This window comes from Manacus candei, unplaced genomic scaffold (assembly GCF_025592945.1).
Source record: "Manacus candei isolate 608988 ecotype Guabito, Panama unplaced genomic scaffold, ASM2559294v1 h1tg000050l, whole genome shotgun sequence".
Taxonomy (NCBI): Eukaryota; Metazoa; Chordata; class Aves; order Passeriformes; family Pipridae; genus Manacus; species Manacus candei.
In genome coordinates, this window is record NW_026138098.1 from 4,210,652 (window position 1) to 4,236,608 (window position 25,957).

At 45.9% G+C, this 25,957-nt stretch overlaps 1 protein-coding gene across 2 annotated transcripts in view; it reads right to left on the reverse strand.

Moving 5' to 3' along the window:
- Positions 1–25,957, reverse strand: part of CTBP2 (C-terminal binding protein 2) — a 137,912-nt gene that overhangs the window by 109,702 nt on the left and 2,253 nt on the right. The window contains exon 1 of one of the 2 annotated variants that reach the window (XM_051801069.1): positions 19,467–19,533. The exons of the other annotated variant lie outside the window; for it this stretch is intronic. The gene's annotated coding sequence lies outside the window, so the exon portion shown is untranslated. Of the gene's footprint in view, positions 1–19,466; positions 19,534–25,957 lie in introns of those variants that run through there. 2 annotated transcript variants of the gene reach the window in all.

Below are 25,957 nucleotides of genomic sequence, written 5' to 3' on the forward strand. Positions count from 1 at the left end.
ACAGCTGAACAAATGAACCTTTTCCATCTCTTTTGACACGAAACCAAGCGTGCAAACCAGCCATACACCGATGTGGGTCAGGTTGGTGATTCCAAAGGAGAGCTCAGGAAGGGAGAAAGGAATCCATAGGAGCAAAGCTGGAGTGCTACACATGTTTAGAAAAATATGGAAGCGGCGAGGCCCGTGGTGTGTAAGTACTATTACCATAAATGCTGACAACTGTTAATCTACTGTAACCCTGATTAATGGTTGCAGTTGTCCATTAATACCAGGCATTTTAACTTACTACTAAAATTGATTAGTCAGTTAAGAATTCAATCCTAATGCTCAATAAAATTGCACTTTCTCCGCAGGTGCAATATGGAGCGAGATGGTGCATCCAGCAGCACTCACGTGCATTAGGAGGGGGGCAGAGGAGAGGAGCACAGTGCCATTCCTGGCTGGCATGGCCAGTGCATCCATCTCCATCCTTCCCACATTCCTCCTGTATTCGTGTCAGAGGTGGAGATATGCACGAGTTCAGTAGTTTTGGGGAAACCCACCTGGGCATGGCCAGGAGCAGCACCCTGGGCTGGGATGTGACACTGGGGAGGGCACTGCAGATGGAGCCTCCTTCGACAGATGGGTCTGGTGTGATCTTACCAACTGCTCCTCTTCTCCCCTAATCACCATGGTGTGCTTTTCTACTTTTTTCAATCCATAATTTCCACTATTACTATTATTTTCCTACCCATTTGCCTTCGCAGCACACCAGTCACGGTCCAGCACCGGGGGGGGGAACATCAGTTTGCTACAACACTTGTTTTTTCCTAAAATGTAACATAAGGGTACAGGATTTCACACCTCATTACTGCACTGTGCTGCCTCCAATGCCACAGCTAAGGATTTTTCCCAGCTCCTGCTCCAAACCTTTCCTTCCAGGGGGTCTTTGCCATGGATACCTCAAATACCTGACACAAGGATTTCTGCATCCCAAAATCAGGTCCTGGGCTGCACCTGAAGCGTGCCAGCTATCAGGATGCTGGAGAAGGAAACTGGAGAGGCAGCATCACTGTGGAGGAGATAAACACTCACTGCCAAAAAATCACTTGTCATGAGAGGAACACCTTTTAAAAGCTGTCTTCAAATTCATGCTAGACAAAGGAGTTATTTTCTGAACAGGTGAAGCCAGGTAAGTTATTCTGAGGTTCTCTTTGCCAAGGGACAGGTGTTTTGGAACCAAAATCACAGTACCTTTCCTGGAGTACTGGGTCACCCTAAAAATCCTACAATGATAGAATTACAGAATGGTTTGGGCTGGAAGGGACCTTACAGCCCATCTTGTTCCACCCCCTGCCATGGGCAGGGACACCTTCCACTAGCCCAGGTTGCTCCAAGCCCCGTCCAACCTGGCCTTGGACACTTCCAGGGTTGGGGCAGCCACAGCTTCTCTGGGCAACCTGTGCCAGGGCCTCCCCACCCTCACAGGGAAGAACTTCTGTATATCTAATCCAAAACAACCCTCCTTCAGCTTAAGGCCATTCCCCCTCGTCCTATCACCACATGCCCTTGTGGAAAGTCCCTGATGGCAGGGATAAATGACTGAAAAACAACCCTGAAAGCAGCAGAAAGAATATGCTTTCAGCACTGCCAGCACCAACTCTCAGCTGGGGATCCAGAGATCCCAGTTCGACCTTTGCACAGGATTATGGAGTCGTATTACTGGAAAGGTTCTCTAAGCACACCCTCCTCCAGCATCCCTGTACAACCAGAAGCCCCTGGAGACAGGAGCAGTAATGTGGAGTGCTCAGGGAGTACAGAAGTGGAGCCTGGGGTAAGATGCACACAGATGCTGTTTTCAATTAACATTTTCTAAGTGCTGTTAGAAGCAGACTGAAGAGGTGCTGGGCTGACCAAGTCATGGTCCTGTTCCAGACACATTCAGCCAAAATCTTCTGAAGGTGACTCCAGGGAGGTAGGAACAGTGTCAAGGTTGCAGCTAGGTAAAGTCAGGATTCCTGTCCATGAAGACTTCCAAGGACGTTCAAGTCCAGTGCCACAAGAGTTCACACTAAGAGAAGGAATTAGGCCACCACCATCTCACCCAGGGCAAACCCCACAGTGGTACCAGCACCCTGCAGGCTGCAGCCCAGCTCTCCATGGATTCATTGCCCACCAGTTTGCCAGGATGCTTCCTAACTTTCCCATATGGCCCCTATACACAGGCCCAGAATGGTTAAGGGCACTGAGTATATTCAGATCCTGCTGCACCCTTCTGTATCCAGTCACACATCACAGTTAACAGGAGGGCCAGCAGCCTCTGGAGAGGGTCCAGGACTGGACACGCTGCTCACTGCCCATGTTACTTTAAACATTTCAGAGGAACAGTAAAACTCATTAACATACTGTCAGAGAAAAAAGACACAGGAGAAAAAGGAAACTCCAGCACAACAAAATACCTGGAAGCCACCAAGGACTTCAGAAAAAATCCACAGCTGATTCATAAGGACAAACCAGGATGCAGCCCAGATTTTTTCATTATTTACCTGAGCAGCAGCCTGGAAAACAGCACTTCTGCAATGGCAGCACCCGAGGACATGATCTGATTTTTTGTGATCTGCAAGACCAGATGCTGTGGCTGTTTCTTCCTGAGAACATTCAAGGTCAGGCTGGACAGGGCTCTAAGCAACCTGGTCCAGTGGAAGATGTTCCTGCTCCCAGCAGGGAGGTTAAACTACATGACATTTAAAGGTTCCTTCCAACCCAAACCATTCTGTGATTCTGTGATTCCCTTCTCTGGTACTGTGGGCCTTGGCACAGGAGGGTCTACCAGGGAAAATCCCGAGATTGGTCCTGGCATGAGAACAGAACCAATGGCCACACAAACAGTTCCTCCTGGTCTCAACTAAGACTGCTTAATGCTACAGAATCAACCACTTGGAAAATTAAGTTTAAAGTGGGGTTGGTACAACAGAGCCTGGGATGGGTGATGAAGGACCAGGATGGACCACAACAAGCAACCAATGTGGCTACACCCATCCCAGTCCAGGGGCTTCCCAGTTCCAGCTTGTGCCCTTCAAACCAAGCAAAGGGGCACTGGGAGCCCCCACCAGCCCATCACCCCCTCACCATCAAATGCTGCAAGGAGAAGAGAAGGCTCCAGGGAGACACCTTCCAGTGCCTAAAGGAACTCCAACAGAGCTGAAGAGGGACTTTGGACAAGAATCTGGAGGGACAGGATAAGGGGGAATGGCTTCCCACTTCCAGAGTTCAGGGTCAGGTGGGATATTGGGATGAAATCCTTCTCTGTGAGGGCAGTGAGGCCCTGGCCCAGGTTGCCCAGAGAAGCTGTGGCTGCCCCATCCCTGGAAGTGTCCAAGGCCAGCTTGGATGGGGCTTGGAGCAACCTGGGCTAGTGGAAGGTGGCCCTGCCCAGGGCAGGAGGGTTGTAAGTAAATGATCTTTTAAGTCCCTTCCAACCCAAACCATTGTGTAATTTTATGAAAGCTGCTGGTGTTCACAACCTGCACATCCCACACAGGTCATAATTACAGCAGCAATAAAGCAACGGCCTCCTCTGCAAAGCCCTTTAATAACATTAATGTCTGTCAGGCCAGGCTTTAAGTATTAACATACGGGGAAAAGCCAAATAACTTAATATTATTGTGTGTGCGTCTGAAATAACACTCTGCAAGGCCTCTTATATCAAACATTAAACCTGCTTAAGAGAAGACATTTGAGCAGAGTCAATTATTTTGCAGTAATTCTTCATACTGAACAAGGCATTTTGAAATTGGAAAGGATATGTTGTCACAGCAGAACTCTTTACATCTTTGAAAGTTCATTTTCCATGAAAGTTAGTTACAAAAACAATAATATTAATGTGAAATTATCCTTTATTCAGCAAGAGGCTTGAAAATGAATTCTTCCCATGTTTGTAGACAGCCATACTCACAACATTATACCAAAGGTCCTATCAACACTTCATTATAAACTTCTCCCCTTATATTCAGGGAATTAAAAAAATCTCTGCCTAGAGGGGATTGTTTTCATAAACTCACTGCACAGGGGTCTCAGTGCAAGCAGGAATGTTTATGGAAAATCTGAGATTAGAACATTTCAAACTGGCTGGTTTCAAGTTGCACACATGTAAATCTATAAATAGCCCAGAAAACGCGTGTATGAAAAGTGAAGGAATAACACACTGTGCAAAAAAACAAGTTTGTCATTACAATGGAAAATGAACAGGTTTTTTCTATTTGACTAAAAATCTAATTTACTATGAAGCTATTCCATTTTGCTGTTAGATTGCCTCAAGTGTTATCTCTAGGAGTTTTTAATAACAGCTCGGACCCCTCGGAGGGGCTCTCCAGGCAGGTTTGGAGCAGGATGGGTTTACCCTCCCAGTGACTTCCTCAGGAGCAGAGCTGGGTCACTGCTTTGGGACAACACCTTGAAATGCAAACAGGAATTCAAACACAACCCAGCAATTTCAAAGCACTTAAAAACCAGTGAGACAGTTGCCAGAACGCCTGGATTTGGATGCACTGGGCAGGAGCACGACAACACTGGGCTTAATTGACCTCCTCCCAACATCACAAAACGGGGCAGAGGGAGGGGATAACACTCCAGGGATATGCTCACGGGAGGAAATACACAGTGGGATGCACAGGCTGCAGGAAGGAAGGAGCATTGGAAGCTGCCAAAAGAATTCTGCTGGCGCAGCTCACGGTGATGTCCTGCCACCACCAGCACTGGAAGCCTGAAGGATCAGGCAGTGGTAGGGCAGACAGTACTTCTATTGGGGCAGTGCACCTTTACCTACCAGTTACTCCCTGAGTATTCACTCTTCTCATATAGAATCCCCCTGGAAATAGCAGTAAGGATCTACAACCCCACAGTTCCCACAGCAGAGGCAGAACTTCCTGACCTGACCTGCCCCTCTGCAGGGTCAGCCAGGTTTGCCCCAGGTACCGTCCTCACTGCCCCTTCATAGAATTACAGAATGGTTTGGGTTGGAAGGGACCTTAAAGATCATCTCATTCCACCCACTGCCGTGGGCAGGGACACCTTCCACTAGCCCAGGTTGCTCCAAGCCCTGTCCAACCTGGTGTTGGACACTTCCAGGGGTGGGGCAGCCACAGCTTCTCTGGGCAACCTGTGCCAGGGCCTCACCACCCTCACATGGAAGGTTTTATCCCTGTTATCTAACCTAATCCTGCCCTCTGTCAGCTTGAATCCATTACCCCTTTGTCCTGTTCAATGGCAAACATTGCAATGGAGTGGATGAGGAGCACTCACAACCTCCAAATGTCATCAAATGGCCATGAAATGTTCCATCAAATGGCACATCTGCAACCACAACAGCACGGTCCAGACCATCCTGGACAGCAAACAGCTCAGCATTTACACAGCATCCTCAGAGCTCTGAAAGTGTTCACATACTAAGTACAGAACCCACCAGCAGAGCTTCAGCCAGTCCTGCATTTCAAGCACAGAAAACCCCTCCTGGAAACAAAGATCTCCCTCCTTCCCACATCTCACATATCTTTACAGTCCAAGCAATGAGGCAAAATAAGCCTGAATGGGAGAAAAAATGAGGAAAGAGAGATGCATTAGATCATCAAGTCCACTCCCCCCATCCTGCACGTCTTTGCTCTACCATACAGTAGCACAAACATTTATTTCTGCATATACTTCGTTGATTTGCACCAAACATAGCAACTGCCACGTCCTGACAGGGGACAAGGACCACTGATGGAGGGTAGTGGGTCAGCAAGAGCTTTAAAGACAGCAATTAGGTCTGATGGATAAAATATATAATACAACCTTAAAATTAAATTAAAAATAAAATTAAAAATTATTTTAATTTGGCCAACTCGGGATAATCCTACACTCTACAACATTAGGGCTTTGGCCAGTGTGGCACTGCAATCTCCTGAAATCTCATTAGCTCAGTTAACTGCACTTTGCCTCCACTTTCTTCTAATTTTAGATTTAAACTCTCCACAGGGTGAAACCAAATTTTAAACATTACGCTTTGCTGAAACGTAATGCCGTACATTTTTCCTTTGGAAGGAGGCAAGGTGGATTATTTTACTTAGAAAATGAAGTTCCTGGGATGTTAATATTCCAGGGCAAGCTCTGCTTTCCCAGTTCAGAGGGAAGGGGACGGCGAGCAGAGGCAGCGCCTGCCTGTCGGTACTACAGGATTCCTCAGAAAATCCTGCTGACACAGCTTCCTCTTCATCTTTGTCTCATATCAAGTTAGTAGTCAATGTGTTATTTTAACAGCATGACAACAACTATACAGAATGTCAAATAGTTACCTTTTATCTGGAATTTTATTCCTGCCATATATTTCAATGGGAATATACAACTTAATGTTGCAACATATTTCACACTGAAATGGGTAATAAAAAAACTATAGACTGTGCATTTCCCCTAAAATATAAGGGAGGAATACACTGAAAAAAAATCTACTGTTTGCTACTCTTTGTCTTCCAAAATCTCCACACCAATCTACTGTGTCTGAACTACAAACATTGCTGAGAATGTTTTCAAGGTTTTTCTTTTTTTTTTTCCCAAATGAAATAAAATATAAAAATAAAATATACTCTGAATCCAGAATCTTCTGCCTAGCCTGAGTTTCAGTTCCAGCCTGATGTAAGGATGGAGACAGAGGACAAATCCTTCTGACCACATTTTGATCCTATCACAAGGGAGCTCTTGGTGTCCCTCAGCCTAAAGAAAAGTGTTTTCAATCCCCAAGGAAGGAGAAAGTCAGGATCTGGAAATGTGACATCAGCAGATGCAAAACAAAATCCGTCTATTATCTCCTCTACCATTCTCCATACACTGGAGGTGCACTTAGAACCTTCTGGGGTCTCAAAACATGCATGTAGAATCACAGAATCATAGAAGGGACCTTCCAAAGCCATCTCGTTCCACCCCCTGCCATGGTCAGGGACACCTTCCACTAGCCCAGGTTGCTCCAAGCCCCATCCAACCTGGCCTTGAACACTTCCAGGGATGGGCTGTCAAATGCCTCCCTGGCTGTCAAATCCAATGCTTTTAGCAAACTGCAAGTTCCTGTGTATCTTCAGATGGATATATTTTCTCTTCTAAGGAAACTACAAACCAGGCAAAAAAATATTCCCTGTCCCTTCCCAGGCAGATGACAGCTGGCTAATTAGTGAAATCATAGCTTTGTCAATACCACTTCATTCACTCAACCCCTCTTGCTGTTAAAAAAGAAAAGAGTTGAAAGACCCAAACTCCTCCAGATATTTGAGTTTACCCCAAAAAAGTCTCCCTCTTCAAGGGAGGCCTGATGGTCAGAACTGAGACAGTCACCATGTCTACATGGAGCAGTCTCCAGGACTGCTCCAGGATGGGGGTCTTTGCACTGCTCTGGCTTGGCCATTTCCTACATGAATAATTATATACAAATATACGTGCTGGGAACATGAAGAGGACAGAGAAATTTTAGAAGATGATGAGAACAGGAGCTACCTTAGATAAAGGATGCCTGACACATTTTCCTGTTAGAGGATGGATTTACCTGAGGACCATCAGGTTTTTGAGTTTTCCTCTCCAGCACCCATGCTGACTCTGCTTGTTCTGTCCTTGTTGTGCACACTTGTGTTCTCCAAAAGGAACCTTTATCCACAAACAAATGATCAGACTATGCCTTTGGACGTATCCCAGTCCTTTATGTTAGTCTGGGTCTGCCTTGCTGCAGGACCTGCCTGGCACTGGTGCACACTCTGAGAGCTGCAATTAACTCCCAGTGCTGTAGCTTTTTTCTGACCAGTGAGCACTTTCACAAGAATTACTGATTTTGTTCTTGATGAGGTTAAAGAATGGAAAAGGAAGGTATCACTGGAGCTGTACAAACCCAGACAGCACTCCAAGGGCAGCACCTGAGCAAAGTGCTCCACTGTCAGCTCAGAGCCCGGCACAGGAGCCTGCAGGTCGAGCTCTGACCTCCTCCAGAGGAGGTTTCCAGTAACAGGACTATGCTCTGTGCTGCTTCTTGGCTTTTAGAACCTGAACAACATCCTCCAGCCTGATGGAGCTCACTCAGAGCCTGCCTGGTCACCCTGAGACACGGGTGCAAGACGACGGGGCACCTCAAAGCTTTGCCAAGCCCTTCTCTATCCATAGAAGGGTAGGTACAACCTGACAGTTCTGACCCTTTTTGGGCCAGGCATGAGTTCAGCATCTGTATTTGCCCAGCAAATCCATGCAGTTTGCAGGCATTGCAACAGAAACAAAGCCAAAAAGCTGAATTCCCCGGTTCTGTTCTTTGACATTGATTCCACTTCCATTGCTTCCTCTCTCAGCAAGAAAGCCCAAGCCCCTGGATGCCCATCCATCCTGAGACAGGTGACACCACCTGATGACACACAGCTGGTGACAGCAGGCTTTAGTTCGGGGGGTTTGCCCAGGATCACTGCTCACTCTCTTTCCCTGACAAGCAGCCCCTCTTGGAAGGCAGCTGGTGCTGCTGGAAGGCTCCAGCCCGAGAGGTTCTGCTGGCAGAGGCAGGGAAGAGCAGGTAGCTGCTCCAGTGAGTGCCTGCACATCAGCACAGCACCCCTGTCAGGAGCCAAAGCTCCTTATCTTCTGGAGACCTGCTGGGCTGCTTCCGATATCTGTCCCGATGCAAATGCCATGAAAGCTGGAGTACAGAGCACCAAATCCAATGGCTTTTCCTCTCCCTTAGGAGAGGTTTCACAGCTTTAGCCCAGCAGCTTCATCACAGCGACTCTGGTTCACCACGAGATAAACATCCGAGAAGACACAAGTCCACCATCACCCCAACCACCCCGGCTCCTCCATGGGAGTTGCTCCCTTCGCCCCAGCAAGACCTGGCCAACCCCTTGGCTCTGTTAATGGAACCAGAATGGCAGCCCAAGGTGGAACACAAATACCTGGAAGTGGGGAGAGCCAACAACAAGCTGATGGCTATTTTGGAAGGATCCGAGTGGTGATTTATTCAAGAGATTTATCAGTTCACCAACTTTGCGAAGCTTCCGAGATGGTAAAAATGTAACAAGTGAGTCTCTTGCATGAATAAAAAATTACATTTTACATAAATTAAATATATAATTTGATTAAACATGTTTATGTCTCCGCAGTGACATTTAGAATAGGAAGTATTCATTTTCTGTTTTGAAAGGAAAAAACTCTTTCAAATGTAATTTGAAGCTGTCAAACCAATCTTCTTTACAGATCTTTTAAATGTCACATACCTTCGAAAGGGGATGGCAGATTCCTTTTAAATATGCAATTGCAAACAGTCCAAGCAAAATCAAGAATTTATTAAAATATGCTACTGACATTTATACTGATTAAGTATAGCCCTTTCCACACTCCCTTTCGATAGACTACCCTACAAAAGATGTGTCACAACAGCTCCTATTAACTCTGAGCTCGCTCTAATTCCCCAACACACAACCAGCCCTTCCCAGCCGGCAAAATCCAGCTGCAGGAAAGAACCTCTTGCTCTGTACGGGGACTAATTTGAATTTGTGGTTCCTTTCCATGAGGAATTGTACTTTTTGATGATTTCTTACCAGCATGCCTGAAATTTATAACCAAAAATATTAACTGCACTTACTTTAAATCAAGTGCAGCACTGCACCTAATGGCTTTAAATGGAAGAGCGTGTTAATCATACGCTTAAAGAAAACCCACTGCAACTCATTTCTGACAACTTTACATGAGCAACCTGTATGTTTTGTTTTATAATCACAATATCTGCCCTCAGATTATTCATTATTTTCCCCACTTAGAGTGGGGATTGGTTTTCCTTTCCCTTTCCTACCAGTGAATGATCGAGTGCAGCAACGACGGCAGCTCCTGTTCTCAGCTGCTCCCCGCTGACACAGTGGACATTTTAGGGTCATTTTATTTTCTTTAGAAGACAAAGAATTTAATGATTATTTCTCCTCCTCTGTCACCAGGTCAGTGAAGTGCATGGGCACAACTCTCATTAGCATTAATGGAAATCCCCACTGTAAATTCTCCCCTGTGAAGCAACATTAAGAGCAAGGCCATCCTGAGCAAGCATACTCAAATTGGAAAATAAAATATACCTCCCATTTCTCGCTACCACCACAGGGAAAACGTAATGAAGTGCAGGAGATTAAGCTACAATTCCTGTATCAAATCTTCCTTGTACCCTCTAATTACTCAACACAACGTATACAATGGTTACTCCTTGATGATGAGAATTTGTTGCAAGTTATTGAAAGACTTTATCCTAATGCTCTCAACTTTCTGGTGCATAACACAACCAATTACAGTACAGCCACCGTGACATAAATCACGGTCACCACCAAATCTGGCTTACTTAAAGCTTACACTGAGTATTTAAAAATCAGAGAATTACTAAAGGGACTCTTAGTACTGCAGGAAGCTCAGCAGTGCCAGGCCACAGGGACTCAAGGCAGCCCACTGGCAGTACCACGCTGTGGGAAGCAGTCAAAGCAGCCTTGCCCCAAAATAGCCAGCACTGCAATCAGCATCTTCTAGAAGGATTCATGCATGACATTCATCTTCACACCATAAATGAATTTAACGTAGTTAAGGGCAGAGAGGAACTCTGCATTCAGCTCCAGTGCACAACCTGCCCGTGACAATCGATGCTCTCCCACAAGGTGCTGCCCCATCTAATCCCTGCCCATCCAGCATGGAAAAAAACACACTGGTGGGCTCAGTTTGTGAGGGGCAACAAAGTGATTGGTTCCCAGTTCCCTTCCTTTCTTTCATCACCATTGAAAAGGGCATCCAATAATTCTGGGGATGCCCAAAGACTCTCTTTGGAATGATAAATATCAGTACACAATCCCTCGGTGAACAGCTGCTCTCCAGTTTATGGATCTGTCAATACCTTCTGCTGACATGACACTGACGATCAGTGTCATAAACACTGTTTAAATCCACCCAGTGAAGTTTAACACTGTAGGCAAGCACATCACTTTTGAGGGGTTTCTCAGGTATGTGCAATAAGTCACCGCTCCACCCCCCCGAGCTACGCCCTTCGCTCCCCTAAATCACACCTTCTGCAGGACTCACGTGAGTTGGGCCACAGATGAGATCCTGCCTGACATTCACCACACCTGGACAAACTCCCCCACAAGGGGAAGCTCATTTCCTCATACAGCCTCTTGAATGACACAGCAAACATCATCTTCCTAGGTGAGGGCACTCAGCACCAACAGCACAGCACCTTCTCTATCCCCACCTTCTCTATCCCATCCAAACCATTTTTCCAGCTCCCACGAAAACAAACTTTTTTCTATCAGAGGCACTGCTATTCCCATTCCTTGCACTTGGAAAGCGCTCCTTGACCAAGACTCATCTGCAGGGTGGGAGTAGCAAAGAACTCGTGTTCTCTCTCTGCTTCTCAGCTTACCTAGTTGCTTTTCTACATGGTAGCACACAAACATAGGAACAACCAAATACCTGAGATGTAAACTGGACCAGCTCAGCTTTGGTGGAGTCCATCCCCACTAGTTTATGCAGTTCAGTCCCACCAATCCCTTTGGACTGCTGAGGAGCACAAGAGTTAAGCTTTCTAAATATTTAAATCAACTTCAGTCACTCCACAGTACTTTCCAAACCTCTGTAAGGTCTTCTTACAGGTTCTCTCCACAAAAACAAGTGGTCTGGACTTCAAACAGGACTCTCTTCCCTTTCTGCCTTTCCAAGGAAAGAATGGAGGAACCAACCACCAAATACTGTACATGCAGCACTTGCAAGTAGGCCACTCCCCCAAGGAGAACACCTTCAATCTCTGAAGGTTTACACTCGTGAAATGCAGCCCTGGGAGACGCCAGCAGGCTCATCTCTGTCCAGCATTTTTTCCCAGCCACTGCCAACGCAAGAAATGCCACCTGGAAAAGGCAGGAAATCTGCCCACTGGGCTTCCCAAAAGTGCAGTGACTCTGATCCACATCTGAGCTATTCTGAAACCCCATTTTGGGCCAGGTCAGCAGCTGGTGTAAATCAGCATCACTAGAGCAGCGCAGTAGAGAGGGGAGCCTGGCCCCCGTCGCCACTCCAAGGCACAGGAGCATCCCTGATTTCCTCTGACAGAATCAGCGCACTCGTCACCAACGTTTTTCTGAGCCAGAGCAGGAGGTTTGCCTTTATTTCCACTTTACTGCACCCTGCTGACCCAGGACACGGCTTACAAACACCAAGTATGGAGTGACAAGATTTAATAGCCAAGTGATAACGCACGCTCGGTGCTAAAAGCCTCCTCTGGAAGGCTCTGCTGTCGTGTGAGCAGCCCAGGCACAGGGACACATCTCAGGAGACCAGCCCACGATGGGCCATGTCAACCTTGTGTCCTCTCTGACAGCAGCAGGGGACACACCGACTCCACTCAGACTGGTTTCTGTTGTGTTTCCAACACGAGCTTTCCAATGATGGCTGCAAAGTCCCCTCCACGAGAGTCGGTCCTGTGGAAGCCTGTCCCCACCTCCAAGGAGCCCCCTTGTCACTTCTTGAGTGTTTCCTAACTCAGCAGACCTATGTCCTCCTTCATCTCCACCTCACCAAACAGCACCAGCAGCTCCCAACATCAGGTGTCCAGCATAGACACCGTTCCTCCCCCTGGATCATTCTATTTGCCTGATTTGGGGAAGCAGGAATAGGAGAAGCAGCCATGGGAGGAATATTACATCAAGACAGTTATGGAAAAATTATAGAACCGTAACACAAGCCCTATACAGAACATGTGAGTACGTAAACATTTCTCCTGGATTACATAATGAATGTAACACACGCTGGGATCATGTTCTTCTTCCGATGCAACATGGGCATTATTTTTGTTGATCTGTCTGGTTGGGTTTTTGAAAGCCATCGCTTCCTGCATTCCACAACAGAAACTTTACACCCTCAAAACCTGGTACCATTTTGTTTTATTCTTCCTGTCTTTATTCTATTTATTTATCCAGCCAGCCAATGTGAAAGGCTGTAAATCGCACTGCTACTTAAGTCACAGGGGGAATTCCTTTAAACATAAGTAAAAACTCATAAATAACTTCCTGCAGTCAACAATGCATTCATTTTCTTCTCTGCTTTCAAACTAATCTTCCAGCTAACAAATCAAATCAAGTACCCAAATGTAATTATTCTGTTGCGATAATCATCTTCTTAAACTCAGAGCTTACCTTGTCTTATTTCTTCTCAAATTAAAATTAGCAGAGAGGCTTGGGACAGTGGAGGGGGGGGAGAGGAGGAAAGGCTATGAGGGACTGATAAAGCCAAGGTATGACAAGGAAACTCTTCAACTCAACCAGAGTCCTGCATCTTGAGCAGAAGATTTGCCTTTTTGTGCCAGGTTGGTGAAAAAAAGTGATGCCAAACCCGATTTAGACTCACTTTTTATTAGTATGACTCATAGTACAGTTTTCAAGGCAATGAAGTGCATGATATAAAAAAATAGATGATTTTAAAACCGGGACAATTCTCCCAAACTTGCTGGAAGCAATGCAGCTACAAATAGAGCCAGGAATTAATCTGTGACAAAGTCAGAAAAAAAGGCAAGAAACACTTTGCAAAACACACCCACACAGGACAATGTGGGGCGAAAGCTTAATTCACCCTCCACAAAATTTGCTGTTTGTCCTGCAACTAGCCCTCAACACTTCCAAACCTCATCACTTCCAAACCCCTCCTGCCTGCTGTGGGCAGGGACAGAGCCCAGTGGTCATTTCCACCAGCGTGGGCACATCAGGGATGAGCAAGGTAAAACCTCTGGAGGAATAATCCCACCCACAGACACGGACCCACTGTGTTACACTGCTTTACACCACTGGATCGTGAAGTGATGGCCAGCACCAACAGCAGGGCCAGGAGCATGAGGCTAAAAATAAACCAAGGGAAATAAACTTGCCACGGCTTCCAGACTCCTGAGGATCCAAAGGCACAGGGCTGGAGGGGAGGAACAAAAGCCCCTGCGGTTGTCAGTGTGTATCCAGCACTTGGTGCTGGCAGCACAGCAAAGGGACGGTGTGGGAGGGGAAAGGTAAGGGATCCACCACTGGCACTGGAGAGCAGGACTGGAAATGCAGTGGAGAGTGGGAATGGAACCACAGCAGGTGAGTGGTCACCTGCCCAAGAGCATTGTTATTCTCCTGAGAAAGGCAGAAGCTGGCACAACCCACATAGGAATGTGATGCTGCAAGCCAGGGTCCAGGGGAACAGAGATGGAGGGCAGCTGGGAACCCTGCTCTACACCACCCTGATTTTATTTTACTGCTTTATTTAGTCATCTTGAAACAAAACTCTCTTGACAAGTTTTTCCACGCAAACACCTTCTATAAAGCCTTTGAAAGCGTGCAGATTTGTAACACTGAAAAAACAAATCATGCCAGGCACACTCAGATATTCCCATTTAGAACATGAGTGCTTTGGATGACACACAGCTTATTCCAAAGGCTGCAGGTGTGTTAGTCCAGGGTGTCGAGGGGAGCTCCACTCACATAGCTCTGACAGTGCCATCCCTTGCCAGCCCTGTGTCTCACCAATGCAGCCATACAACAACAACAAAAAAAAACCACCTGGTGAGCCTGGATTCCTTCTTCATCTGACCTACAGGACTGTTTGTAACAGAGAGTTCAGGAAAGGACGGTAGGGTCACTTGGAAAGTGGGGTGTTTTTTTAATTAGCTCGCTTGGGAAAGATGCACATCACAGGAGATAATGTTCTGGCCAGTTAAACCCCTCAAATAAAAGAGAATTATTATGCTGAAAAAAACACTGATGTATCTTTCAGTGAGGACCACCATTAAATTGCTGACAAATTAGTCCCCTACACAGCACACATGTTAGAACTTGAGGAAACATTTCCAAGCCCAGGCTGCAGCTATGTGTTGGTGCAGGAGGGAGAACAGCCAGATCCCAGAGCCAAACATATCCCATGGCTAACAGTGAGGGAGGGATGGTCACCAGGCCACCAGCCACAACACAAGAAGTCTTCTGCAGCACTTCCCTCCCAGCAGACCTTATCCTGAGTTTTCTGAGGGTTGTTTTCTCACTCCAATATATTTGTTTGACACATTTCAAGTGACATATTCTTAATTGTGTATGACAGAAAGTGATTCTTAAAGTAATGTTGTGAGTTCCAGACGATGAAAATGTACATTTAGTGATTTAGAAGAAAAAAGCAGAAGAGGTGTTACACGAGCAGAGGTTCCCAAGAGCTGACAGGGAGCAAAAGCCACAGGGCTCCCCTCACCCCCTTTCAGACACACAGCACAGAATCACAGAATGTTTTAGGTTGGAAGGGACCCTAAAGATCACCCAGTTCCGACCCCTTTCCATGGACAGGGACACCTTCCACTAGACCAGGTTGCTCAAAGCCCCATCTAGCCTGGCCATAGTCTTCACCAGCTCATTTAAACCACTGATGCTCAGCAAAATGTTTTAAACTCCTCAAAGACCTCACAGTAAAATAAAAAATAAAAAAAACCTTGTATCACTTCTATCAGCAACTTAAATTTCCTAACAGTCACCCTGCACTAAGTTTGCCTGTTCAGCCAATATCAGTACCTTGGAAACTTCCTAATGACTTTACAGAGCTCTCTAATTCCCAGGAAGCCCAGACTGGACACACACTGGATACCAGCATTTCTGGGTACACTTCCATGCAAGTTATTTCAGGCTCTCGGGTCTTGGCTTGTGGCACATGAACAGAGCATCACTCACCCAAGACAACATCTGCACAACTCCTCAGAGCAGGTCTAACTGCTGAGGATACCCGAGATACCAAAGGATGGTCACTGAAATTACAGGAAAATATCAATTTGAGTGGAACGCTGACATTTCTCACTCCCAACAGTGCAGTGCCACTGCTGCCAGTGAAGGTGAAGAACAGGAAGGCATGAATTTCTGGGAGAGGGTTATTTTGAGGGGTTTTAATCACAAACAAAGCTCAGCGCAGTCCCACACCATCAGGTGGTGAGCTACCATGGGGAGTGTGGGGTGAAAGGACAAACTGACTCAAGAGCAACAAGAGCAAAAATGCTTGAAAAGGGAAGAAAAGCAGCCCAAACCCAAAACATGTTTCATAAAACCATAGAATAATTTAGGTTGAAAAAGGCTTCTAAGACCATCGAGTCCAACCATTAACCCAGCACTGCCAAGGCCACCACTGAACCATGTCCCCAGGTGCCACATCTACATGTTCCAAGTGCTCTTCTCCAGTGCATAGCCAACAGAACAGGACAAGACATATCAGGGAAACTGCCAGAGGGCAGGGTTAGATGGGATATTGGGAAGAAATCCTTCCCTGTGAGGGTGGGGAGGCCCTGGCACAGGTTGCCCAGAGAAGCTGTGGCTACCCCATCCCTGGAAGTGTCCAAGGCCAGGCTGGACAGGCCTTGGAGCAACGTGGGCTAGTGGAAGGTGTCCCTGCCCATGGCAGGGGGTTGGAACAAAATGATCTTTAAGGTCCCTTCCAACCTAAACCATTCCATGGTTCTATGATGTTATGGAGCAGGGGCGACTCCACAGTAGCCACAAGCTGTGAGGCAGTTGCCCTGGGCTTTGGGGTGCACAGATCCAAATGCCCAGCTGGCACCCACACCTTGTCCTACTCTGGGGCAGCAGGACTGGGCAGGAGCTCAAAAGGACTGGGGATGGAGAGCAGGACTCCTGAGCGTCTCTGCTTCATGTGGCACGCAGCTATCCCAGGAAGCAATGTCTTTTTTTATGCCTTATTTTTTTTTCCTATCTGTTATCTTCCAGTCCAAAAAAAGCTACAGGACACAGAGAGTGGTCATGCACGTGGCAACCTGAACACAGCAGGAAATTTTAGAATTTCAGCTGCATACACAAAACCCTCTAACACATGTATATTTTATTTGATTTACTGCGATACTTTTCTTCCATCTCTTGAAAGTAATTTTTCTCTAAAGCATAACTGCTTAATTGGCAAGTGTACAAAATATAATTACACTGCATACAAGTTACAATATTGCTTATGGGAATATCACTGTTGATGCATTCTGCTTTATTTTGTGTTTAATCTCTATTAAGAGATCTGTATGAAAATAGCAAGGTACTCTTGATCTTATAAACATGACATGTGGTTCAGTCATTTTCTGCCTTACCAGAGCCCAAACAAATGCAATTGAATGACAACAGAAAATTCCTAGGCTGGCCTAACATGTCCAGGTTAATGAAATTCTTACATTCTCCTCTAAAGGAAGTGCAGACCACAGGACACTTAACAAGGAAATATCCAAACTCTCCAAGCCAGGGTTTGTTACATCCATTACACCAACAGAGCGATGGAAGGACAACGCACACAGGAATACACAGCTCTGAATGACAGCTTTAGGGGGGTTATTACATTCCCTACAAGGACCTTTGCAATCCCATCTTTTATAGTGGAAGGATACAGAAGTAACACAGAGACGTGGATGACTGGTACCAGGATCGTGAGCAGTGCCCAGCACCTGGCAGCAAAAAACTCACCCTTCGTGCCCCTGGCTCTGCCAGCCAGACCAGTGCAATTCCCAAATGGCATGAAGCTGTGTCAGGGCAGGTTTAGACTGGATCTCAGGAAAAGGTTTTTCCCCCAGAGGGTGGCTGGGCACTGCCCAGGCTCCCCAGGGCAGTGGGCACAGCACCAAGGCTGCCAGAGCTCAAGGAGTGTTTGGACAACACTCTCAGGGACAGGGCGGGATTGTCGGGGTGTCTGCAGGGCCAGGAGTTGGACTGGATTATCCTTGTGGGTCCCTCCCAACTCAGAGGCAGTTGTGGGTCCCTTCCACCAGCCCCAAATTGGCTCCCCCTCCTGCGAGCACTTGCACAGGTGAGTAACGTTACACACAGGAGTAGCTGTGCTGTGTGGAAACGGGTCTCGCTGGTCTGAGAGTTCACCACCATGGGCAGGGTTTAAGTGCCTTAAAGGTTTATTTCACTTGCTAGAGTAATGAGATTAATGCAATGTTTGTTTGTTTAAGCTAAATCATACAAAGCCAAACATCTAAATGTCCTTAATTCACAGCATTAGCCCAAGCTGTGTTACCACACGAGTCCATCTTACTATCCTTTTATTCCCCCCACCTTTAATTGCACCAACAAATTCCTAGTTTGCTCCAATTTCTCTCCCAGAGATCAGACAGCACACAGAGACCTTGAGTGGCCAAATAAACCACTAAACGTCATTAGTTTGATGTTTTCACATATTCCTTGTTTTCTTTACAATTGGGTTTTTAACATATTCGACTTCTAGTCCAAAAAACCCAGAAGATATAGACCTCTGTATATATATATATATATATATATATATATATATTTACATTTATGTATGTATAGCTCTGTGTATAGATATAGAGGTAGATATATACTGTATAGGTGTATGTAGATACAGATGTACACTGTATATACAGAAAGGGGATCTGAAACAACATTCCTGCCATAACAGCTCCATACTCAAGCACCACATGGAGGCCAGTGATCCCACAAATCTCCTCCATGAACGATGGATGACATGGACAGATCCATCTGCAAACTCACCTAAAAGCAGAGTAAATCTTCAAACATCCAACTGCACGTTCTTACTTCAAAAATAAATGTGCACACAAACAAAATCACTACACCAGCAATGTACAGTTGATGTTTAAATCTGAATTTGACCTGGTTTGATCAGTTTTCACTCTTCTGCTCTCAAGTTTCCCATCAGGGTCAGAGCTATTTCTGATGTTCTGTGGCCACCAAGAGCTGGCTTGGAGTTTGAATAAATTCTGCATGATAAGATAAAACACACAACTATCAAAAAAAGTAATCCTCCCTCATTCCCTTCCTGCACCTAAATTAACTCACACCTGACCCAGGCATTAGACACAATATAGACTAACACGGCCCTTGTGAACTTCTCACCCTGTGCCAAGTACCTGGTGTTGACACTGGAAGTAACTCATCCCTGTGACGGATACAAGGCATATTTTAGGGAAATGAAGAACCTACAGGAGCTTTCCTGAGTGCTCAAGGTCCCATCCTGTAATCTCCACCTTCAGACACAGGTCTCCTCTCTGCAGGGCATCTTCTTGAAGAAAATCTGTCATGCTGGTGCTTGGGATCTGCAAACACCTGGATGCTCTCATTTAAATGGTAGGTTTTCACAGATTTTGAGGTCAGAAGAGACCACTGTGATTTTTTAGCCTGACACACTGCACAGTAACTTACCTAAATTAATCACTGCTTGAGCCTCTTTCACTCCAATGAACAAACACCCCTGAACTCAGCATTTCCAAAGGTCGAGAAATCATCAGCACCTCCAGCAGCTTCTTCCACCACCAACAGTGCTGAAACCATGGACCTTCACCCTGTTCTTTCCCTGGCTTCACCTTCCAGCTTTCAGGTCTCGTTAAAACTCTGCCTGCCAGACCCGAGAGCTCTTTATTATTCCATTTATTTTCCCCATGATAACACTAATTCCCTTAATCAATTTACCTTCCAACACTCTCCTGGATAAGTCAAGCAGATGGAGGTCCTGGACCCTTCTCGTGCATCCCTTCCCGACTCCTTCTGCGTTCCCGCAGCCCTCCACAGCCCCTCCTTGCCAGGCAGCAGGGGCAGGGTGGCTGCCACGTCCCTGCTCCAGCCTGGCAGCCACCTGCCAGCTCAGACAAGGAGCACACAAGACCTTTGCCCATAATATCATATTAGCGGCGCTGGCTCGTGACTCCCCGCTCCTCCATAAAGACATGATTTCTCCAGACAGCATCCTGGAGCTACGGCCCCTGTTGTTTGCTCTCAGATAGAGAAATTTACAGTTGGCCATCTGAGAAATATTACCTGCTTGTATCCAGGCAATACAAATTGCTTTCACCAGCGGTCACTCCCGTTCGTTATTTACCACTCTCCCAATCTTTGTGACATTTCAAGCTTCAGCTGCAGTGACTCTCTGCCTTATCACGGCTTGCTCACACATTAAGCGGCGTAAGGACAAAAAGGAGTGTTCAGAGAGGCTGCTAGAAGGGGATGTTTGGGAATTATTCCTGATTTTACCAGAGGATTTTGAGAGCTGACGCTCTGCTGGGTCTCAGCCATTTGTCCTTTTGCACATCCCCAGCCCAAACAGTGGTGCTGTAACCAAGCTGCATTTATTGACCAATTCTAAGGAAATAAACCCCCCCCAGTCACCTTTATCAATCCAATCGATGAGGGATTCCTGGAAACAGAAAAGTTAGTTCTCAAGGATGTGCTGCCCTTAAACCCAAGCCATTGGAGACCAAGTGCATCACCATCCTGCCTCCAACCTTAAATAAATCCCTAGCAGTGACTTGGAGCGTCTGTCCAGGACTCATGTTGAGCTGACAGGTTTGTGATACTCAGCCTGGTCCATTTACTGCTTTTCTAGAATAGTACAAGATAAGCATTGCCACGGTTCACTGGAATTCTCCAGTACTTCAAGACTTACTGAAATACACATTATTGGCTCAGTTTACTCTCTAAACCTTTTTTGATGAGAGACACTGGGGCTGGTGCACAAAGGTCTGACTAAAGAACATTTACTTCTACCACAGTCTTAACAGGGACTAAACACATCATTCCCCTCACACAAAAGTGTAATATTTTTGATGTCCTATTAACCTCATCTAATAACCTAGTTTGATTTCTAGTATTTTGCAGAATTGTTTCTTGTCCTCCTGTCTACCAGCCACAGCTTCTCTCTGCACCCCTTTCCCTAAGCTCTGATGCCTGTTCTTTGCTATTGATTCTGCTCTCAGGCACATGGATGTGCAGACATCGACCATATCATAAGGGCTGAGCACCCCAATTTGGCATCCAGCACCTTAAACAACCCAGAGCCCAGGCTGGAAGGGCAATGGCTGAAGGTGGAACAGACAAGCAGAGACACTTGGCCAGATTCTCCCTCCTGACACATCATTCAGTGGAAACTTTTTCAGAAACAACCACAACAAAAAATCAGTGGCTGAAACCTCACTGTGGCTGGACCACGGTGAGATTTCATACCCCAAGCAAGGCTGGAACCAGTATTTAGTGAAGTTGGGTCACCTCCAAGAAAGCACAGATCCAAGAATTATGTCAAACTTCTGGCTAGACAAAACTAAAGTTGCACTTTTTCTCCCCAAATCTATCTAAGCTGATTCTAACTCACAACTTTTGCTGTCCAGATACACAGATATAGATATACAGATGGGAAAAATATGTCATTCTAGTGCTTCACCTGGGAATGATATTACAGCAGATAAAACAATCCTGCTTCCTTCTGGGAACAGAAAATAGGTAGAATAGGTATTTTATCTGAGAAACACTGTTGTTACTAGCAAAGGGCAAAGCTGAAGTTAGCACAGGTATTCCAGTACTAAACTTTGCGATACCCTAATTCCAGGCTCAAATGTTGCATCGTACCATTTTTTGTATGAAAAGAGGGACCAGCTCAGACCAGTGGCAAATATAAAATCTACACAAAGTTGTTCTGTGGGATCATGAAACGTCAGACAACTGAAATCATGAAAGCTGAAGAAAAGGGGTTTTTTTTTCCTGTATATTGAAATTGATTTCATCTACAATTAATCCCAGCAAAACTCAAGTCTCTCAACTTCTAAGTGTAACATCTAGTATTTAGCCTTATTACTTTGCCTAATTTACTGATTCCTTCCAACATCCCCTCTCATGGAAAACCTGGTTTTCAGCATAAAAGTAAAACAAGTGAACTCTTTCTGGCAGTTCTACAGGTATTAATATAATCTCTTATATTTGGTCTCACGTATTTTTAAAAGGGAAAAGATGCTGGAAAGCTGGGAGCCATCCTGGATGACAGTTCTGCCACTGGCAGGCACCAAAAGGGAATTGTTTAGTGAGAAGGGAACAAACAGGTCATAGCAGCTTCCCCTAAATATTAACAGAAATACCCATAACTGCAGGCTGAGGACCTGCAGAGCTCATTACACCTATCACAGCAGCTTCACCCAAATATAAACAGGAATATCCATCACTGCAGGAGGACTTGCAGAGCTCACCACATGCCATGGTGTGACACCCACCATCTGCACAGGACCCAGCTATGGGATTCATTGCTGGGTTTGCTTATTTTCTACCCCAACAATGATGTACCAGCTCCACTCCTCTGTCAGCCTCTTTTGGGGCTGATTCTGCAGTCCTCATACACCTGTCACTGTTCCCAAAGCCCATCAGCATTTCAAAGGGGGGGCTCATCCACACTCCCAGACACGGTTGCTCATACCTTGCAGAGCCACACATTATAGTTATTACAGTAATAACTAAAAGCCAGGCTGATTTTGGAATATCCCACAATTTTGTGCCAACCTCCTCAGCACAAAAGCTCCTCTTTTTCCAAAGTGAATGGGTCACTAAAAAAAAAGAAAAAAAAAAGAAAAAAAAAGATAAACAGCATCCATTACATATCTGTTATATTTAGCAACAGAGAACCCATCTACATTACTCCTGGTCTCATTAAAGACTTGGTTCCTTGTAAATATTATGTCTGTAATCCACACATTCTCCCTCTAGGCTGTGCTTCAGGGGTCTATTTCAGAAATAATTGATATATGCTGCTGCAAGGAAACAGTGGCTGACTGTTTGACAACACTGCACAAGTTTATGTACATGGAGCAACCACAGCTGACCCGGTGTGAACATCAGCTCAGTGAGGTTCCTACCAGCACCTCCTCACAAAACTCACAGCCAAGGTACCCTGCACTCTACACCTGTGCCCAAAGAATGGTGTGAATGGTCAACCTCGAGCTGGCCACCATTGTGGCAAAAATTCTCCCTAATCTCACACTGCTCTGACTGCTGGTGGGATCAGAGAGAGGACTTGAGCAAAGCAGAGCCCAAAATTCAACAATCAAGCAAGTTGTTCTTAGCCATATAAAACTACTTTCCATCAGGAGGGATGGACAAGAGCCCAGTACTTCAGCAGGACCACTGTTTTTTACTGGCTTAAAGGATACATGAAATTAGTGCCAGGTAAGGCTGGAGGAGCAAGTCATTAATAATTAAAGTCTACAACTGATGTGTTCAAGTAACTTGGGTTTTATTTGCATTTAACAGTAAAGGCCCAGAACAGATGGGACTTTATAGATGCCTATCAAGATGCCTACTTTGATCCACCCAGAATACCGTGTATTTGGAAAAAAAAGCTGAATTATCCAAAATAACCCTGTAACCCTTGAGCACATAGCTCCCAGCTGTGGAGCAGGGGGGCCCTGAAAGGTGATGGTCTTCTAGGTGCTGTCCTCCTTTGGCAAAATCATAAGAACTGAGCATCCAGAACCCCCAGAGCATGCTCTGCTCCCTGACTGGGATTTCAGGATGGGCTAAAAACCCCATGAAAACCTCCAAAGGTGGCAACACCACCACACAGCAGCACTGAAGAGCTCCAGGAGGGGTTGATGGGTCTACTGAAGTTGATGCCAACGATGCTGAGCCCCCTCCACAGCTGCTTCAGGGGTCTGATGGCAGCTTCATGTCTGCCTTCCAGGAGCTACACACATTTTCCCACCGGCCAACACGTATGGGAAACACCAAACCCACAACACCGATGGGAACGGAGGCAGTGACACATGCATCACTGCAGGGCATCCTCTGCAGCACCACAGCTTGGATGTCTGGGGGAAAACACTGCCCCTGCTCCTCACCACACTCCTCCTGACACAGGACACACAATTACAGACCCCAGACCAGCCAAAGCAAATTTCATCCCACCTGCACTGACCGTCAGAGCATGCAGGTGCAAATCTCTCCATCAGGCCACACTGGTTCCACCACATGCTTTTACAGGTGTATTTCTTTTTAACAATCCCACAGAAGTTCCCAATAATACAACCCAGGCACTAAAAAATCACAGCATATCCCGGGAAGTGTTCAAGGCCAGGCTGAGTGGGGCTTTGAGCCACCTAGTCTAGTGCAAGGTGTCGGTGGCCATAGCAGAGGGGTTGGAGTTGGATGAACTTTAAGGTCCTTTCCAACCCAAACCATTCCATAATTCTATGATGACTCTATGAAATCACTACAGAGCAAAAAAACCCCCTAAGCTTTGGCAGCAGGACCACTGTGACCTTCCCACACAGCACTGCCTCACCAGCCCATGTACAACAAACCCAACCAAACCAAAGCAAATGCCAACGTCCCACCAGCATTACCACCTTAGAGAGGAGAAACAAAAACTAATTAAAAAGCTCCAGATGTTTACTCCTGGTTCTCAAGAAATCACCAGGGTTCACAGTGCAAGAAACAGGAGTACACACTTATAAAGCATCACTGTAGAACTAAATAAATAACAACTGATTTTTCTGTGCTCTGTCACCAAAACTCCTGCTGAGTTCACACAAAATTTTATGTGGTGACTCCTTAGCAAAATTCCAAAGATACCAATCTCTTCACCATGATGGAGCTGAGCAGAAGGACAAGACACGTGGCATAATGAGAAGATTTTGTTTCCATGCCCTTGCTGGGGCAAGGAACAGTCATGGCATTTTTCATCCTTTTACCTAAATCTTATTTTCTTTGGCAAAGGAGAAGGAGCAAAAAAAAAAAACAAAAACACAAACAACAAGCCACAGGAACATAGCAGAAGGAATAAGAGTTGGCCCAGGCAAACCTGAACACGACAAACTGCATTTTGGAATTACATCTTCCTACCTGGGTGTGATGAACCGCGCTTTGGAACTACATCTTCCAGCATCACAAACAGCAGCAGAGAAAACACCAATCAATTCCTGGCTAAAACAATTGTTTTATCCCAGCAACCAGAGAAAAACCAGCGAGGACTTACTAAAACTTCCCCTTCAAAGTTTGAGTGCTCCCTGCAAGAGGGAACCAACAATCACCTTGCACCACCCACACACGGTCTTTTAGTTCACCTGTGAGCCCTGATGCCATTTCTCCTGTCAGAGCCTATAATTGGAATATCCTTAACAGCTGGGATGAGGGGGGGGCTGAAAAACCCCCAACCTCTGGGGCAGGTGTAAGCAATCAGCCCAGATTTAAGAGCTGCTCACCAGCAGCTCCACTCTCTACTTCTTTAACTTACTACACCGAGAATATAGAGCAAAGGCAGGAATACTCACACTAGATCTGATGTGAGGAGTAAATGTGACACCCATCAGGTTTTATGAGACAGCATCATCCACCAGATCTTAACAAAACACTTGCAAATTGCCAGTGCTGTGTTCCGAGAAGCTTTTCCATTTCTTCCACTTAAACGCGAAGCCACTTTCAATTCCCATAGCTAGTAAACAGCCCCCAAAAAACCCAGGGAAAATTAACCTACCTTTTCCAAATGGCTGGGCAAACCCAGATTCAGGGTGTTTTTTCATTAGGGTATTTCATTCTTGCCAGAGTCAGCTGAACTGAAGAAGTTTTATTTGAAGTGCAGCCAGCCTGATGGATAAATCAACTTTCCCGGCCAAAGGCTTCGGTAGACCACTTCCAACTCGTGCCTGGGACCTCATACTTTGAGGGTGATGTTTTTCCTGATACAAGGAATATTACCACCAGACCCCAGTAACAAATCTCTGCACTGAAATGCTGGCGTTAAAGATGACAGGCTCTGCTATAGTTCTTGCTATGAGGACATTCCTTTGAATCTAGGAAAAGCTGGAGTGGAAAAGGGCACAACTTTGCCCTCAGAAAAGCAGGGGGGATGAGAGGGAGCTGTCAGCAAAGTGGGCTGTGGGGCAGCAGCTCTGCAGGGCATCTGGAGCTGCCCTGCCAGCCCAGCCCCGGGATCCCACATGGGCTGGCGAGGAGAAAACTACCTTAAAAAGAGGGAAAGTTGATGGCAAGAAAACATCATCTGTGATTTGTATGCTATAAAGTTGACAATAAAACTCTGGACCATGGAAGCATCTCAGTCTGAAATTCCAAGAGGAAAAGGAAAAGTCAAACGCTCCTGCAACCACGCTCCAAAACACAGGAGAGTGCCACCACTCTGACTAAACTACCTTACT